This window comes from Stegostoma tigrinum, chromosome 1 (assembly GCF_030684315.1).
Source record: "Stegostoma tigrinum isolate sSteTig4 chromosome 1, sSteTig4.hap1, whole genome shotgun sequence".
Taxonomy (NCBI): Eukaryota; Metazoa; Chordata; class Chondrichthyes; order Orectolobiformes; family Stegostomatidae; genus Stegostoma; species Stegostoma tigrinum.
The window spans coordinates 14551607-14568571 of NC_081354.1; the positions used below are offsets into that span (position 1 = coordinate 14551607).

At 44.9% G+C, this 16965-nt stretch overlaps 1 protein-coding gene across 9 annotated transcripts in view; it reads right to left on the minus strand.

Moving 5' to 3' along the window:
- LOC125456780 (chondroitin sulfate N-acetylgalactosaminyltransferase 1-like) overlaps window positions 1–16965 on the minus strand; it is a 263481-nt gene that overhangs the window by 116802 nt on the left and 129714 nt on the right. Inside the window, exon 1 of one of the 9 annotated variants that reach the window (XM_059653652.1) lies at window positions 1295–1432. The exons of the other annotated variants lie outside the window; for them this stretch is intronic. The gene's annotated coding sequence lies outside the window, so the exon portion shown is untranslated. Of the gene's footprint in view, window positions 1–1294; window positions 1433–16965 lie in introns of those variants that run through there. 9 annotated transcript variants of the gene reach the window in all.

Consider the following 16965-nt stretch of genomic DNA (forward strand, 5'->3'; position numbering starts at 1 on the left):
AAGAGGTGTGGGGACAAGTGTAGCATTTCCTGCGGTTGCAGGGGAAGGTGCCAGGTGTGGTGGGGTTGGAGGGCAGTGAGGAGCGAACAAGGGAGTCATGGAGAGAGTGGTCTCTCCGGAAAGCAGACAGGGGAGGGGATGGAAAAGTGTCTTGGGTGGTGGGGTCGGATTGTAAATGGCGGAAGTGTCGGAGGATGATGCGTTGTATCCGGAGGTTGGTAGGGTGGTGTGAGAGAACGAGGGGGATCCTCTTAGGGCGGTTGTGGCGGGGGCGGGGTGTGAGGGATGTGTTGCGGGAAATACGGGAGGCGCGGTCAAGGGCGTTCTCAATATGCTGTGTCGCAGTTTAACTTTTAAGAACCAACGTACGTCATGTAAAATCAATGGATGAAAGTCGCATAACAAAGTGTGTGCTGCAAAGGAACTGCAGATGCTGGAGAATCCGAGATACCAAAGCGTGGAACTGGATGAACACAGCAGGCCAAGCAGCATCTTAGGAGCACTCCGCCTCCCCCTCTCTCCCTATTTATTTCAGAATACTCTACCCATCCCCCTTTTCTGATGAAGGGTCTAGGCCCGAAATGTCAGCTTTTGTGCTCCTAACATGCTGCTTGGCCTGCTGTGTTCATCCAGCTCCACACTTTGGTATCTCGGATTCTCCAGCATCTGCAGTTCCCCTTATCTTGGATGCAAGTCACATGCTATCTACGGGGAGCAAAGGAGAATGGCAATTCACACCAGGCTGGCAAAACATCCCTTTTCATGCCCAGTGATAGAGGAATAGGACTAGCTTAAGGTTGATGTATCTGCCTCGTTGCAGCATTTGCCTTCAAACAGATCATGAAGAAGGGAAAGGGAGGTGGGAGCTTTATTGTAAATATGCACTGACATAGTTAGCTACAGCCAAAGACTCCACTATGCTTCTACGTTACCTAGAGAACAATAAATCTAGAATTACTTCTACAGTTGCCAAAGAAAACTGAAAATGCAGAAGTCACTGTTTATCTAAAATGGAGGACTTCTTTCTGAACCACAGATTATATCTGATGTTTTAAAACCATTACTTGACCAAAGTCCAAAATAACTGTGAAATTGAAACCCACTGACTGCTTTTAGAGCTTCTTTACAAATAGTGAAAAACTCCTCTGTTTAAACAATATGCCACACATCACAAACATTACAATTTATTGAATTACATTTTTAAAGCAATAATGCAACCAAAATATAATGTTTCATTTCAAGATTTTCAATGGAGATGAATCAAATAACCTAATAAAAATAGGTGGGATTATACCTTTACTGTAAAGTGCAAATGGCCTCCAACTCACATCTTCCTTTAAGCTTTCCTTGCATCATACACAGGAGAGGACAACCAGTGAATCATCTGTGAGGCCCCTGGTAGGGTCAGTGGAAACTTGGCCATCGGGGTACGCACAAAGCCTGAAGTGGCATTTTCCAGCATTTAACCTGGTTTGTCTCTGCCTCAGTGCAATTAACTCAGATGTCGGTATAAATGCCAGATTCAAAGCGTCGCCAGCTCCTCATTAAAAAGAGCTCCAAACATAAATAAATGAATGATAGATGTTCACCTTCATTCTGCCATACGAGTAAATGACTGAGCTGGCACTTTGAAACGCTACACTGCTTTTCTGAGTTTCCTCAGATCACAAAATGTGTCTTAGCTCCAGGCATTTTAACTGCAGGAGCAGGGACTGGGATCGAATCCTGAAAGAAATGCTAACAAGGCCACGTGGCTTTGAGTCAGCTCCAAAGCTACAAGGGTTGGATTATGAAATGAAATGGGCTCTTTATTGCAAACTCATTTCTTCCACTTGCAATCCACCCTGCAACAACGGGCAAGGTCTCCAACTGAGTCGGCCGCCAAATATATATATTTCTCTACGTTCGGTTCTGAATGACACAAGCTCTTCGATAACTTGCAGTTCATTTGCATTTCATAATGACTTTACATAAATATACTGTCAACTTTTTAAAAGTTCAGGATCCTTTATTTCACAGGCAAAGATGTGCAGGTTTGGCAGCAAGTATTCGGCACCCACTATCTCTTAATGTGACAACCAAATATCTGCCATGCAAAACCTTCTACATTAAAAAGTAAGAGAGGTGCAATCAGAAGGCGGAATCTTAACTGTTGCCATAAAAATCAAAAAGTTCTAGAACCACACTGCAAGACCAACAGGAGTTTTGGCGAGAGAAACCATGTCATCATAGCAAGTCCATCATATCAGCGTAAAATTAAGAGCATAACCACATAAGAACTAGGCGTAGGAGTAGGCCATTCGGCCCCTCGAACCTGCCCCGCCCTTTAATAAGATCATGGCTGATCTTTGAGATTCAGCTCCACTGACCCACCCACTCAGAATAACCCTTAATTCCCTTACTGTTCAAAAATTTATCTAGCATTGCCTTAAACACATTCAGCGGGGTAGCTTCAACTGCTTCACTGGGCAGGGAACTCCACAGATTCACAACCCTTTGGGTGAAGAAGTTCCTCCCGACCTCAGTCCTACATCTGCTTCCCTTTATTGAGGCGATGCTCCCTAGTCCTAGTTTCACCTGCTGGTGGAAATAACCTCCCTGCCTCTACCTTATCAATTACCTTCATAATCTTATGTTTCTCCCCTCATTCTTCTGAACTCCAATGAGTATAATCCCAGCAGAATGCAATAGATGTTGAGCAAATGAAGTTGGGGTGGGGAACGTGGAAAGGAAGACAAAAAGCAGCAAAGGTTTGTGAAAACATGCAGGACAGGAGAGATTGAATGACCGAAGGTTATACAAAATGACATGTGAATTCAATTCTTGTACTGGCTGAGGTTACCATGAAGGACTCTACTTCTGAATCTCTCCCTTTGCAGTCCTGGGTACAGTCACCCTCTGGTTAAACCATTACCAGTCATTCTTCTCTCAGGAGAGCAGCAGCTCTGTGACCTGGTAATACTATGGCAACTTTACCTTTATCTTTTTACACGAGCACCCATACAAGATACAGGTGCAGAAGTAGGCTATTCAGCCCACTGAGTTTTCTCTGTTATTCAATGTGATCATGACTGATCTAATAATCTTTGCAATCACTTCCTTGCCTTTTCTTTATAAGCCTTAATGATTAACAATCTATCCACGTCAGCCTTGAAAATATTTAACAGCCCTCTATGGTAAAGAATTCCACAGATTCACTATGCTCAGAGAGGGAAAAATAACTCCTCTACTAATATGGAAACAGTGTTATTTTATATCTTAAAGTCCATATGTTAATATAACTTTAAGAAACATGTTCCAGATATTAACACTACTTCATATGAGGGTATAAAGCTCCATGCTACTTCCAATTGCCTGAGACACAACACTGCATTTAGAATCATAGAATCCCTACAGTGGGGAAGCAGGCCATTTTGGCCCATCATTTCCACCCCTCCAAAAGGGCATCCCACCCAGATTCATCCACTACCTTATCCGTGTAACCCTATATTTTCCCATGGCTAATCCACCTAAGATGCAGACCCCTGGACACTGTTGGTAATTTAGCATGGCCAATCCACCTAACCCACACATGTTTGGACGGTGGGAAGAAACTGGAACACCCGGAGGAAACCCACGCACACGACAAAACCCATGGAGAACGTGCAAACTCCACGCAGACACTCACCAGAGGATGCAATTGAACCCAGACCCGGTGCAGTGAGGCAGCAATGCTAAGCACTGAGCCAGTGTGCCATGCTAACAGCATGATGTTCTGTTTGTACATAATAGTTAGTTGTAATAAATATGTTGGACTAATCAATACCCAACTTTAACACACAGCTTATGTTATGTAAGATAATGCAAGTATTACTGCATCTGAGGCCACAGCCCAACAGTAAACTGAGACTTGGCCTTACCTACTTCCAGGTGTCCCCATGCCAGCACAAATTATTGGTCTCATGCACTATTTATTGGCATCACAGATTACCCTTACAAAAGATGTGTCCAGAAGATTTGTGAATGAGTAGCAACTACCTGAATGCACAAGAATTCAGAATGAAATAGAAGTGAATACCAAACTACAAAGTAATGAAACAAAATGGGGGAGAGGTTATGAACCAAAATTGTCAAACTCAAACTCAATGTTGAGTCTGGAAGTCTGTAATCTGTTAAGTTGCAAGATGCTTTCTTGGTCCTTGAGCTTGAGTTGAACTCCCTGGAACAGTGCTCCAGGTTAAGACCAAAAACATCATAATGGGAGTATGATTGTGAAGGGAGTCTGCCTCCAGCAGTATGTTACCAATGCCCACGTGAGCCTCCATAACACAGAAACTGTCCATGGATATCAAGTGAGCTATACAAACTTAGCCAAAAAACGTAAGATTTAGTCCAATGTAATATGTCAGTTTCAGCAAGTTTCTTGTATCAGAGATAATTGGAACTGCAGATGCTGGAGAATCCAGATAATAAAGTGTGAAGCTGGATGAACACAGCAGGCCAAGCAGCACCTCAGGAGCACAAGAGCTGACGTTTTGGGCCTAGACCCTTCTTCAGAGAGGGGGATTGGGGAGAGGATTCTGGAATAAATAGGCAGAGACGGGGAGGCGGACCGAAGATGGAGAGAAAAGAAGATAGGTGGAGAGGGGAGTATAGGTGAGGAGGTAGGGAGGGGATAGGTCAGTCCAGGGAAGACAGACAGGTCAAGGAGGTGGGATGAGGGTAGTAGGTAGGAAATGGAGGTGCGGCTTGGGGTGGGAGGAAGGGACGGGTGAGGGGAAGAACAGGTTAGGGAGGCAGAGACAGGCTGGGCTGGTTTTGAGATGCAGTGGGGGGAGGGGACGAATTGGGCTGGTTTTGGGATGCATTGGGGGAAGGGGAGATTTTGAAGCTGGTGAACCAGCTTGTAACTGATGTCCGTTTCAAGCTCACCGACTCCCACAGCTACCGAGAATACACCACCTCCCACCCACCCTCCTGCAAAAATTCCATCCCCTATTCCCAATTCCTCCACCTCCGCCGCACCTGCTCCCAGGATGAGGCATTCCACTCCCGCACATCCCAGATGTCCAAGTTCTTCCAGGACTGCAACTTTCTCCCCACAGTGGTCAAGAACGCCCTTGACCACGTCTCCCGCATTTCCCACAACACATCCCTCACACCCCGCCCCCGCCACAACCGCCCAGAGGGGATTCCCCTCGTTCTCACACACCACCCCACCAACATCCGGATACAACGCATCACCTCAGACACTTCCACCATCTACAATCCGACCCCCCCACCCAAGGCATTTTTCCATCCCCACCCTTGACTGCTTTCCCGAGAGACCACTCTCTCAGTGACTCCCTGTTCACTCCACACTGTCCTCCAGTCCCACCACACCCGGCACCTTCCCCTGCAACCGCAGGAAGTGCTACACTTGTCCCCACACCTCCTCCCTCACCCCTATCCCAGGCCCCAAGATGACTTTCCATATTAAGCAGAGGTTCCCCTGCACATCTGCCAATGTGGTATACTGTATCCGCTGTGGCTTCCTCTACATTGGGGAAACCAAGCGGAGGCTTGGGGACTGCTTTGCAGAACACCTCTGCTCGGTTCGCTGTAAACCGCACCTCCCAGTCGCGAACCATTTCAACTCCCCCTCCCATTCTTTAGATGACATGTCCATCATCGGTCTCCTGCAGTGCCGCAATGATGCCACCCGAAGGTTGCAGGAACAGCAACTCATATTCCACCTGGGTACCCTGCAGCCTAATGGTATCAATGTGGACTTCACCTGCTTCAAAATCTCCCCTTCCCCCACCGCATCCCAAAACCAGTCCAGCCTGTCTCTGCCTCCCTAACCTGTTCTTCCTCTCACCCATCCCTTCCTCCCACCCCAAGCTGCACCTCCATCTCCTACCTACTAACCTCATCCCACCTCCTTGACCTGTCCGTCTTCCCTGGACTGACCTATCCCCTCCCTACCTCCCCACCTATCTTCTTTTCTCTACATCTTCGGTCCGCCTCTGCCTCTCTCCCTATTTATTCCAGAACCCTCACCCCATCCCCCTCTCTGATGAAGAGCCTAGGCCCGAAACGTCAGCTCTTGTGCTCCTGAGATGCTGCTTGGCCTGTTGTGTTCATCCAGCTTCACACTTTACTATCAGCAAGTTTCTTGATGGGTTTCCCAATGCAAGACCGAGTGAGTTTTCTCACTGCATCTTACCAAACCCACCTCATTAACTGCCTACCCCTCACTCACTGCAGCCCCCTTAGCCGACTCTTGCCCCATTCTACGCCCTGCCATTTCCTGAAGAACTCTCCATTCACCGGATATCCTCCAAAACATCACCATCCCTGATGCACACACCATATTTAAAAGGCCAAGGTGTACCCAGACAAACACTGGCATTCTAAAGCTTCCCAGCTCAAATAATGGATGAAGATGTCAGGCATGGGGAAAATAGCGCTCCAATTCTCCACAGGGACCTGGGTCCAGGTGGAAGGTGACCCTCTTCCCAGAGGATTGGCAAAGGAACCCATGACAACCCTGGCCTCCTGGACCAGCGTGGTGAACGCTGTTTCCACAGGCAAGAGCAATGGTCAGCAGTGTAAGGTGACCCCCCTCTACTCTGCCAGGGCAAGTGTCACTCTCTTCCCTCTCTCGTTATCTCATTCTATCTGGATGGGTCTCATTCCACCTCCCACCAAGGCTCATGCTCTGCCACTCTCACTAGCATCTGTAATATCTTCCCTCACTTGCTCTTGTTCCACCCACAACCCCCACCCCTCACATCCTATGTGGCCTCCGAGCTCCCTCCACCCTTGACCCAAACATTTCACCACCTACACCAACACTAACAGCTGTGCCACCCTCTTCCATTTCATTCAATGCCCACCTTTCTCTCATTCCAGAATAATACAGCCCATGGACAGAAGCAGCCAGAACAGGTATAGCGGTGTTTAACACTAGGCTCATTGAAGACAGAATTCTGGCCCTGTCAGAAGACGACTGGAGGACAGGGAGAAGTTGCCAAGTGGACGCTGCACACCAGCCAAGTATCGCTCTCACTCTCCCATCGGTGCCATTCATTGCCCAATACTTGAACCTTTAGCCACAATGCCAATTTGTGTATCACAGGTGCCAGTGGGATGGATATTGCCGTGAAGATATTGGCAGGCTGCCACAAAGTACAATCATGACTTCTGGAGGAAGAGTGTTCAGAGGCCTCAGGAAATCTCAGCAAGGTGTCTCCTGCTCTGTCCAGCTGCTGCCACCTTGGAGGGGATGGCAGAGGCAGAACATTTGGGAGAACAGGCTGGTGAGCTCCCCTTTGCAACAGCTCCTCAGCTGGCTGAGGAGACCCATCCCCATACAGGAGAGGACTCTATGGACTTGGCCATCAGAGACTATGTCCAAAAGCACAAGGAGGACAGGAGCAGCAGGCAGGTATGTGGATGGCAATGTGCCTCACGGTATAATCCTGCAGCTCGTGCAACATGGGACCCAGCAACAGCAGCACCACCCTCCCTCCTTGTACCCCTACAGCTCACCTCCAAAAACACCCTCCCCTTAGTTTTTTTTCTCAAATGAACCAAACACACTGATTGTTACCCATCCCTTTGAGTGACAGAAGCAGACAGCCCAGGAAGAGGGGGGCCCAAAACCCTGTCTGATGTTTGAACATCAGACTCGTTCATACCTAACCCTGTGGACTGACCGTCAGCCACTCCCCAAACTTCCAAAGCCCAGATCGAGTGGCTGACAAAACTCTGACTGGACTCCTGACTGTGGCCAATCCCCTGGACTGGCATCAGAGGCAGCTTCTGGCTTACTGTGCCAAAAAGTAAAAGATGCTTCCCTAAACACTGGTAAGGACCATTCTCATAAGACTTTTAGACATGGCTGCACACTTTCATGCATAAGCTGCTGGCACACAGTGTAGCTGCAAGATTGTTGTGGCACGGTGCCATACAGCGAGATGCCTGGCCCCTGGGCTGACCACTGTTAACCAGTACGACAAGCTGCCAGGCTGTGTGACTATGTCAACAGTCAAAGTAACACAATGCAGGACGAGGCAGGTATGCTGTGAGCATCCAGGTAGGCAGGGCACCACAAAAAACATATCGGCAACCAGGAGATGCAGTCTGGTCCAATCCGTCAGCTACGTGTCTGACAAGGAGCACAGAGTGTCCCTGCTGGTGTCTTTTGATGTTAGTTACCCATTTGCCCTGAAGTTCAAGTGGTGTTGAACTTCAGAAAGACACATCTCTGTCTGTATCAGTGGTGCTGAGTTGGAGGTGGTCGAGAGCTTCAAGTTCCTAGCAGTGAATAGCAACAATCTGTCCTGGTCTGTCCATGGTCAGGAAAGCGCACCAATGCCTCTACTCCCTCAGAAGGCTACAGAAATTTTCCATGTCTGCAATGACTCTTACCAACTTTTACAGGTGCACATCCTATCTGGTCATATCACAGCTTGGTATGGCAATGGCTCTGCCCAAGGCCACAAGAAATTAGAGAACACAGCCCAATCCATCACGAAAACCAACCTTCTTTCCATTAACTGTCTAAATGTTCCGTTGCCTCAGAAAAGCAGCCAAAATAAAGACTCCTCCCACCACAGTTATGCTTTCTTCCATCCTTTTCAATCAATCAGGCAGAAGATACAAAAGTTTGAAATAAAAATGTACCAACAGATTCAAAAACAGTTTCTTCTATGCTGCTTTCAGACTTTTGAATGGATCTCTCATATTAGAATTGATCTTTCCCTGTAGCTGTAACACTATATTTTACACTGTTATGTTACCCTGATGTACTTACGTAAACGTATTACTTGCTTGTATACCAAGAAACAATATTTTTCACTGCATTTTTGTACCTGTGACAATAACAAAATGAAATGAAAGAAGATCCTAAGGAGTTAACAATTATCAAATGCAAATGTCCAAGGACAAAGGGGTGCATGGGGCTGGTGCCCATGGTATCGTGCCTTTTCATGGTGGCCAACATGGAGGTCTTTTGGTGTCAGCAGTGAGCTGAAGTCACCAGGTACCTGCTCTGACTTCTGTCGAGAACTCTTAATGCCTTGTTTGCTCGCAGCAGATGGAAAACTACATCTTAATGAGGTGAGATGCATAGGTAACAAGGTCATTAACGAGCAAAAGTTTGCTGTTGATCAGTGGGAATCTCACTGCACCACATGTTGCTTTGAGAGAAGATTGGCAATTACTCAGCCTAGGTTCGGTATCCCCATTAAAGAGGAGATCACGTTGTGAGAAAAGCTAAATTCAAAAATCGAAAGTCGAACAAGCAAATCTTGTTTCAGTTGGAAAGAGTTTTGTTTTTAGAGCTTGGATAGTGAAAAGGGAGAAAGGTTAAAAGAAACTGCATGTGTTACCTCTCCAATGCTTATGTGGTCAGAAGTCAGGTGATACCATGTTTATAGTCCAACAAGCTTATTTGGAATCACAAGCTTTCATAGCATTGCCCCTTCGTCTAACTTCTGACCTTGCCCAACACGAGCATCTCCACATCTATGCTTACATGATTCATTAACTTTGTTTCTACCTTCACAGATGCGACCTGGCGTACTGAGAAGTTCCTGCATTTTCACTTTTTACTTCAAAATTTCCGGCATCCACACAATTTTGCGTTTCTATTTAGCTTTGAGGAGCCTGGCAATCATTACTCACTTAACTTCACGCCAACCCAGCTGGAGATTTCAGGGTAGGCATGCCACTTGCCTTTTCCCAATCCATTATACCTGCAGCACAAGGACTGACAATTTCAGAGGTACAGAGATCCACAACAAAAGGCTGATGAAGGGTCTAGGCCCGAAACGTCAGCTTTTGTGCTCCTGAGATGCTGCTGGGCCTGCTGTGTTCATCCAGCCTCACATTTTATTATCTTGGATTCTCCAGCATCTGCAGTTCCCATTATCACTCACACTGCCTGGAGCACTGTGTACAGTACAGATCTCCCTGCCCAACAGAAAGAATACACTTGCAATGGAGGATGTGCAGCAAAGATTTTACCAGACTGATTCCTGGGATGGTAGCTTCATCATATAAGGAGAGATTGGTGTGACTGAGCCTCTGTTCACCAGAATTTAGAATGAGAGAAGATCTGACTATAACAAATTTCAAGCAGGGTTAGACGGACCAGATGCAGAATGGAGGCTCCCTCTGTCGGGGAGTCTATTAAACCAAAGGGTCACTGTTTCATTCAATGGGGTAGGCCATTTAAGACCGGAGGTGAGGAAACATTTCTTCAGTCAGCAGGTGGTCGCCCGTGGAATCCTCTACCACAGCAGGTTGTAAATGCCAGGTCACAGAGTATATTCAAGAGAGAGAGAGACAGAGACAGAAAAATACAGAGAGAAAGAGAAAATGACAGTTTTTTTTATAATAAAGATATCAAGAGGTACGAAGAGAAAGCAGAAATATGGTATTAAGAGAGGGAATCAGTCATGGTGATACTGAAAGGCACAGCAGACTTTAAGGGCTGAGTGGCCTACGCCTGCTCCTATGTAAACAGCGGTGTTTTAAAAAATGATAATCTGGCTGAAGACACAAGAACACACTGCAGAGAAGCAAATAAGAAATAGCGAAAACTGTAATCATGAAATAGTGCAAATGTGGAGCGGCTTGTTTCAATCACGGGTTTGAATCAACGTGTTAACATACATTTTTCCCTTTCAGCGTTGACAGACCTGCGAATTTATTTTCCATACAGAGACTGAGCCAACGGAGGTCACAGCCAAGGTGAACCACTCGTGAACAACGACAAATCCTCAATTTCCATCTGCAGAAATGATTCACTGCAGGTAGCTATAGATCAAACACCGCGTGTACAACTAAACAAGTCTGACTGGGGTGTATGCAAAAGCTTCACAGCTGAGAAGCATTATAAACATGATTGCAAGATTAAAGCAGGCTTTACTGAGCGAATATGCAGTTGTGTGAGGTGGATGGTACAGTTTGGCAGCTATTCTACTTGAGAGCTCTGTGTGTTGTGGCCGAGTTGGGGCGATGCTGGAGGATGATTATCACAGGCAGTTTCTCCAAATTCGTAAGATTTGTAGTGATCACAATATCATCAGAAGGAACTGTGATTTTTTTTTAAAACCAGGTACAAAAGTACGTCTGTTTGAATCATAATATTATAATAACTGTAATTAAAATTAGACATACTCTGATACAGCTGGAGATAGTAAGAACTGCGAATGCTGGAGTCAGAGATAACACAGTACGGAGCTGCAGGAACACAGCAGGCCGGGCAGCATCAGCGGAGCAGGAAAGTTGACATTTCGGGTCAGGACTGCATGTCTGCCATTTCTAATTTGCATAGTCTCTCGTTGTATCCTCAAGTGGCTCCGTTTTACACATCACCACACCTGAATGCATATTTAATACCAACAAATTAAGGTAAAATTAAAAATGGGAAACCTTCCTATCACCATCTTGCTCACCCTTGATCTGTCTCCCGTATTCAGGTAGTCAGGTAAGACCTTCAGTCTTTTGAAATCCTTAGTTGGCCAATTAATGGTCACATTGAAAGGGAGCTCCCTTTGCCTAATGAAGTGCATCCTCCTTGCTGCAGAAAAAAAATCATAAATCCTTTTAATAAGGGCTCTTGCGATGCAGTGGTCATTTCCCTTCCTCTGGAGTTAGGAACCCTAGATTGAAGTCCTACCTGCTCCAAAGGCATGTAATAACATGTCTGAACAGGCTGGTCAGGAAATATTAACTCCCTTTAGCCTTCACACTGGCCTCTAAATCCAGCACCCCATTCTTCTCCTCTGCACAGGCCACCATTCAAACTTGGCACTGCTGGCACTACAGAGCAGTCAGTTCTCTGGGGAAGATGGGCCTTCTGTCAGGTTCGGTTCAAGTCAGTCACACTCGGATCAATTTAGGCCGTTCCCAGCACCAGATAGCTATCAGGTAGCAGATTCTGAATTGGCGCCCTCATGGGAGACTTTTCTGTCAGGGGTGAGCTGCATGGGAAATAGGTTACCATGTCAAATCCACCTGGAGCTCAAATACTGAGGATTTTGGAAATGTAGCTATTCTCGAGTGAACATAAAAGATGCCATGCAACTATTTAAAAAGTAAGGTACGTGAATTAATCCTTGTATCCTGCCTAATAGTTAGCTCTTAATTGGTACCGCAAGAGTAGATGGCGACTGTTATATTAATGTTTGTAGAACTTGCTGTCTGTAAATTGGTTGCCCTGTCTCTTACTTTGAAGTGCTTTACTGGCAATGAAGTACACCAAACTATCAAATAGTCTAAAAGGTGCAACATCATACGAGTTTTTTCCTCCTGTATGGCAGCACGACAGTCAAATTCTACGCCAATGTATTACATATAGTATAGGAGGCATATAATGTTTTCAATGGCATTACGTAGATGCGATCCTCCTGAGGTCCTCTGCGCAGGTCTCAATGTGGCATGCTGCTGTGCTTTCCTCTTCAGTTCCTCATACCAGCCTCCCACTTCTACTTCAAGGAGGTAACAGAGCTACAGAGAAGAATCCACAAGGTGGTTTCCACAGCCTTCTTCACACGTCTGTCAGGGAAGTGCAAATCTTACTCCCAAAGCATCCTCTGCCTGTAAGGCGACATCGTTCCTTAGTTCAAATTCTGCCCGCATCACTAAAAATGTGCTGGTTTTGCCGTTAGGTAGGTTTTGTAAACTAAAGTAGGGAGCCGACTCAAAAGGTTGATCACTAAAGAATTAAATCTCCCACTGGGTAAAAGACAAACATTTTATGGACATGGGAAGCACTGCCTACTCTTTAGATAGTTCCTTGCAGCTTTTTAAGTCCACTTGAACAGACAGACAAAATTGCAACACGCGAACGAAAACCACATTTTCTTTTAGTGGATTTCTATTATCCGAAACTGCAGCACCTCTGACAAAGCAGTATCCCTCAATATTGCACGGGTTTTTGGCCTAAACTGTTGCGAAGTCTGCGGGACAGGACTCAAATCCCACGTCCTTCTAAATTTTCACTCAGTGATCCAAGCTCCCACTCATCAGAATTGGACAATTGCAACAGCATTGAATGCTTTTGAATAAATATATCAGATTACAATGAGCAGATCCTCAATGATTGTTGCTTTTTGAGATAGACGCAATCATAAATCTCCTGTAGACAAGGAGAAATTAAATCGGCCAGTTCAGAATGGCATAAAAGGAAAATTTCCTCTATCAATCACAATGCAGCACATTGGAAAACGGGCACTGAGTCTTTTGTGAAAAAACAAGTGCATCAACAACAGCATTGTCAGTCAGTCAAACAAATCACGGGCCAATGAATGAGAAGAGAAAACTACAAAAGAGTTTTTTCTGATCATAATGGTCTACTTCACCTTTAAAAAAAATGCAAAACACAACAGATAAATCAATCTCTCTGACAGTCATTCAGTTGACTCCACACCTCCGCACACCTACCCTCCAAAGTGCGTGAGCTAGCTTGTTGCTTGCTTGTGCACTGTTCACCTGAAGGTATAGATAAACAAGTAGGTATAGATATCCAAATCCTCATATTATTATTTCTGGAGCTGATGGACCTGTAGTATTTTCACTAGGCCAATAATCCACAGACCTCAGTCATGTTTTGGGAGTCCTGAATTCAAATTCTGTCATGATTGGATTCAATTTGTATTCAACACAAGTCTGGAATTAAGTATTTAATGATAACCATGAGCCATTGCTGATTGGTAAACCAGATGGGGTTTTTTCCCTCCACCAATGTTCTTTATGGAAGGAAATCTGCCATCCTTACTGGGTCTAGCCTATGTATGAGTCCTGACCCATTGCCATGTGGTTGACTCTCAACTGGCCTGGGCAAAAAAATGTTGGCTTGATCAGCAACGCCCACATCCTCTGAAGGAAATTTTTTAAAAACCCCACCCACAAATGAGCTGAAAACCACACCTCAGCACTGGACTAACAATGTTAATAACTATTCAAAACAACACCATGAACAAGAGATGACAGTGTTTAGAACGATATTACATCATTTCTCAAATTCCACAAATGCAATGATTATAAACCGGTTTGGTTCCATTCGTGATGAGCCTCATCTGCAGCTGAGACACTGCAGAAAATATGTTCCACTCTGGTTTAATACATGGCAGATAAAATTGAATTGTGGCTATTCAGGAATTGCTTTTTAAATCAGAACTCAGACCAAATGCTTGGTTTGTGTTGCCACAGGGCTTTTGGTTCAGGGCTCTATTCTGCACACTGGAGAGATGGCTAAACTATCCCTGTTTCTGCTTGGTAGTACGAGGACCCAGATGGTTTCCCTTCTTCCACGAGCGGTAGGCTGTCTAACGCTGGTAGGTTGCTGCAAGCTTATGTCTATTATACGTAGGTAGTCCTCTCACTGATATGCAACGTTCCATCTTTTCTTCACAGTCTCTTGCATGTGACTGTCGGTTTTACCACATGCTTTACATCACCATCTCAGTATCATATCCATTCTGATTGTACCACAACACCAATAATATATCGACTGAGCAAACAGCCAGCATCCATCCTCTGGCCAAACGTGAAACGTGCACTTGTCAGAATGAAACATACAGGAATATACAGTTGAGGTTAAAAACAGATCAGCCAAAGGGTGCAGAAGGCTCAATGGGCATAGAGCCTACTCTTGTTCCTTGTTCGGGCTGTTAACACGGGAGTAAAACTGAGCAACAAATGTTCAGATTACATTTTGTGCCTTCTTCAGGCACTTGTGGGCCAAGTACTGCTCAGAAGCAAGAGGTTATTGGAGATGAAAACAAAAATCCATACACCAGACACCTCCTGGAATAGCAGATGCTTTATATCATTTGTGGCTTTGGCCAGACATAACTCATTCATGACTTTATCATTTCTGACAATGGATCTCAGTCTGAAACATTGACTGTCTTTAACCTTCCCAGATGTTGCACATTTCTGGCATATTTTAATCATTACTTTAACCCTTCTGTGTTAAGCCACCAGTTCCACCGCAATTTGAAATATGTCACATACTAAAAACTTGGTCGTATGACGTCATTTTAATTGTGGCAGTGAGCTTTGAAAATTCAAATGCCATGCCAATTGTTTGCTGTCAGATGTTAATAACATTTCCTCTATCAGCAGAACCACCTTAGAAGAAAATGCTTTGACAATTATTTCCTCCTACTCTCCCATGAAGAGATCCGAATATTCAAAAAACTTCAATTCCGTTCCATCAACATTACCAATGCAATCTAAGTCAAGATTAAAAGCAATCATGGCTATAAAATACCCTTGTGCAAACACTGCTTCATTATATAATGGTGGTGGGGGCTGGTGGTGATGGGCGGAAAATACAAGGACCTGAATACATTTTGTTCTGCAGGCACCAAGGTCTCTTGTGTGACAGCTAAGGTTGAGTTATTACTACACATCAGTAGTCCACCAATAGAAGCCAGCACGGTGTTGATATGGTTATAAAAAAATCCTAAATGGAACTCCGAGGTTTATCACAAGATCTACAGAATACAAACACCAAGCAGTGATGATGAATTTCTATTAAATATTAATAAGATCTCAGAGTTCTCTGTACAGTATTAAGCTCCGCATTTACAGAAGGATACTAAAGTGTTTGTGAAGCTACAATACAGACTCACTAGAATGCTGCATCATATGGGGAAACACAAATAACAAAGACTTGGAAGAAGTGTTATAATAGAACACATGGTGACAGTATTAAAGTGTTTAATTATGATTAAGAGACGAGAAAGCGTTGCTGGAAGTAAACTGTTCCTACTAGTTGAGGGCTCTAGAAATAAAAAATTTGGACATCAGATTGAACGAAGAGATTTGGAATAAACAGCACACTGAGAAATGTTCATGATCATGACTCAAAGTATAAATCTAATTATAAGATTTGATTGGAAAGACAGACAATGGAAGGGTAATGGAAGGGAAATGTAACAGAGTGGATAAATGCAATTAGACTAATTTGCTTGAATAAAGGGTAAATGATGGTTCAGATTTGGCACACCAAATTGCCTGCTTTTCTGTTGTAAATTCTGTGCTATACAATAAAACATTTGCCACTGATGGCAGCATGTTCCATACTGTTCACAATGCTGTCCTTGCCCACAGGTAACAAGAATATTCAGGCTTAGGTTGTTAATTAGCACTTGCACCACATAAAACCACAGAATCCTTGCTGTCTGGAACGAGGCCATTCAGCCCATCAAGTCCACAATGACTCTCTGAAGAGCAACCCATCCAAATTCAGCCCCCCACCGTATCCTGTAACTCCACATTTACCATGGCTAATCATCCTAGCCGACACATCCCTGAACACTATGGGCAATTTCAGTATGGCCAATCCACCCTAACCTGCACATCTTTAGACTGTGGGAGGAAACCGGAGCACCAGGACGAAACCCACGCAGACCCAGGGAGAACGTGCAAACAGACAGTCACCCAAGGCTGGAAGCGAACCTGCATCCTTGGCACTGTCAGGTAGCAGTGCTAATCATTTGAGTCCCCATGCAAAGGGCAGCACTTTACTGGCACATTTTACCTGGTACATGGCTGGGCTTTAAATATGGTACCAGGAGCCCCAGGAGGTTTGATACAGGAAGAAATCTGCAGTCCTTAGCTCAGCTGTCTTGGTGTGGCGCTTAGAGTTACTGCAATATGGTTGAATACAAGTGGCCAAGCAAGCCTCTCAGATCAAGGCCAATTCAGAAATGTGTGACCTCGCACTTGTCTCATGAAAGAATTTTTAAGAACAGCACAAGTAAGTGCAATCCAGCCAGGCCATTAGTCAGTCAGTCTCTGGTAGGAGTGTCATCTTTAATGTCAACATGAATTTTATCAAATATGGGAATCAAGAAATCAAATGGACTCTCCAACCCAAGTTTTCTTGCCCCAGAAACTTGTTGCCATACACAACATCCCCTCTACCAAAAATGGCTCAAAGTGTACTCCTGGATCGGAGAATTAAATCTCAGC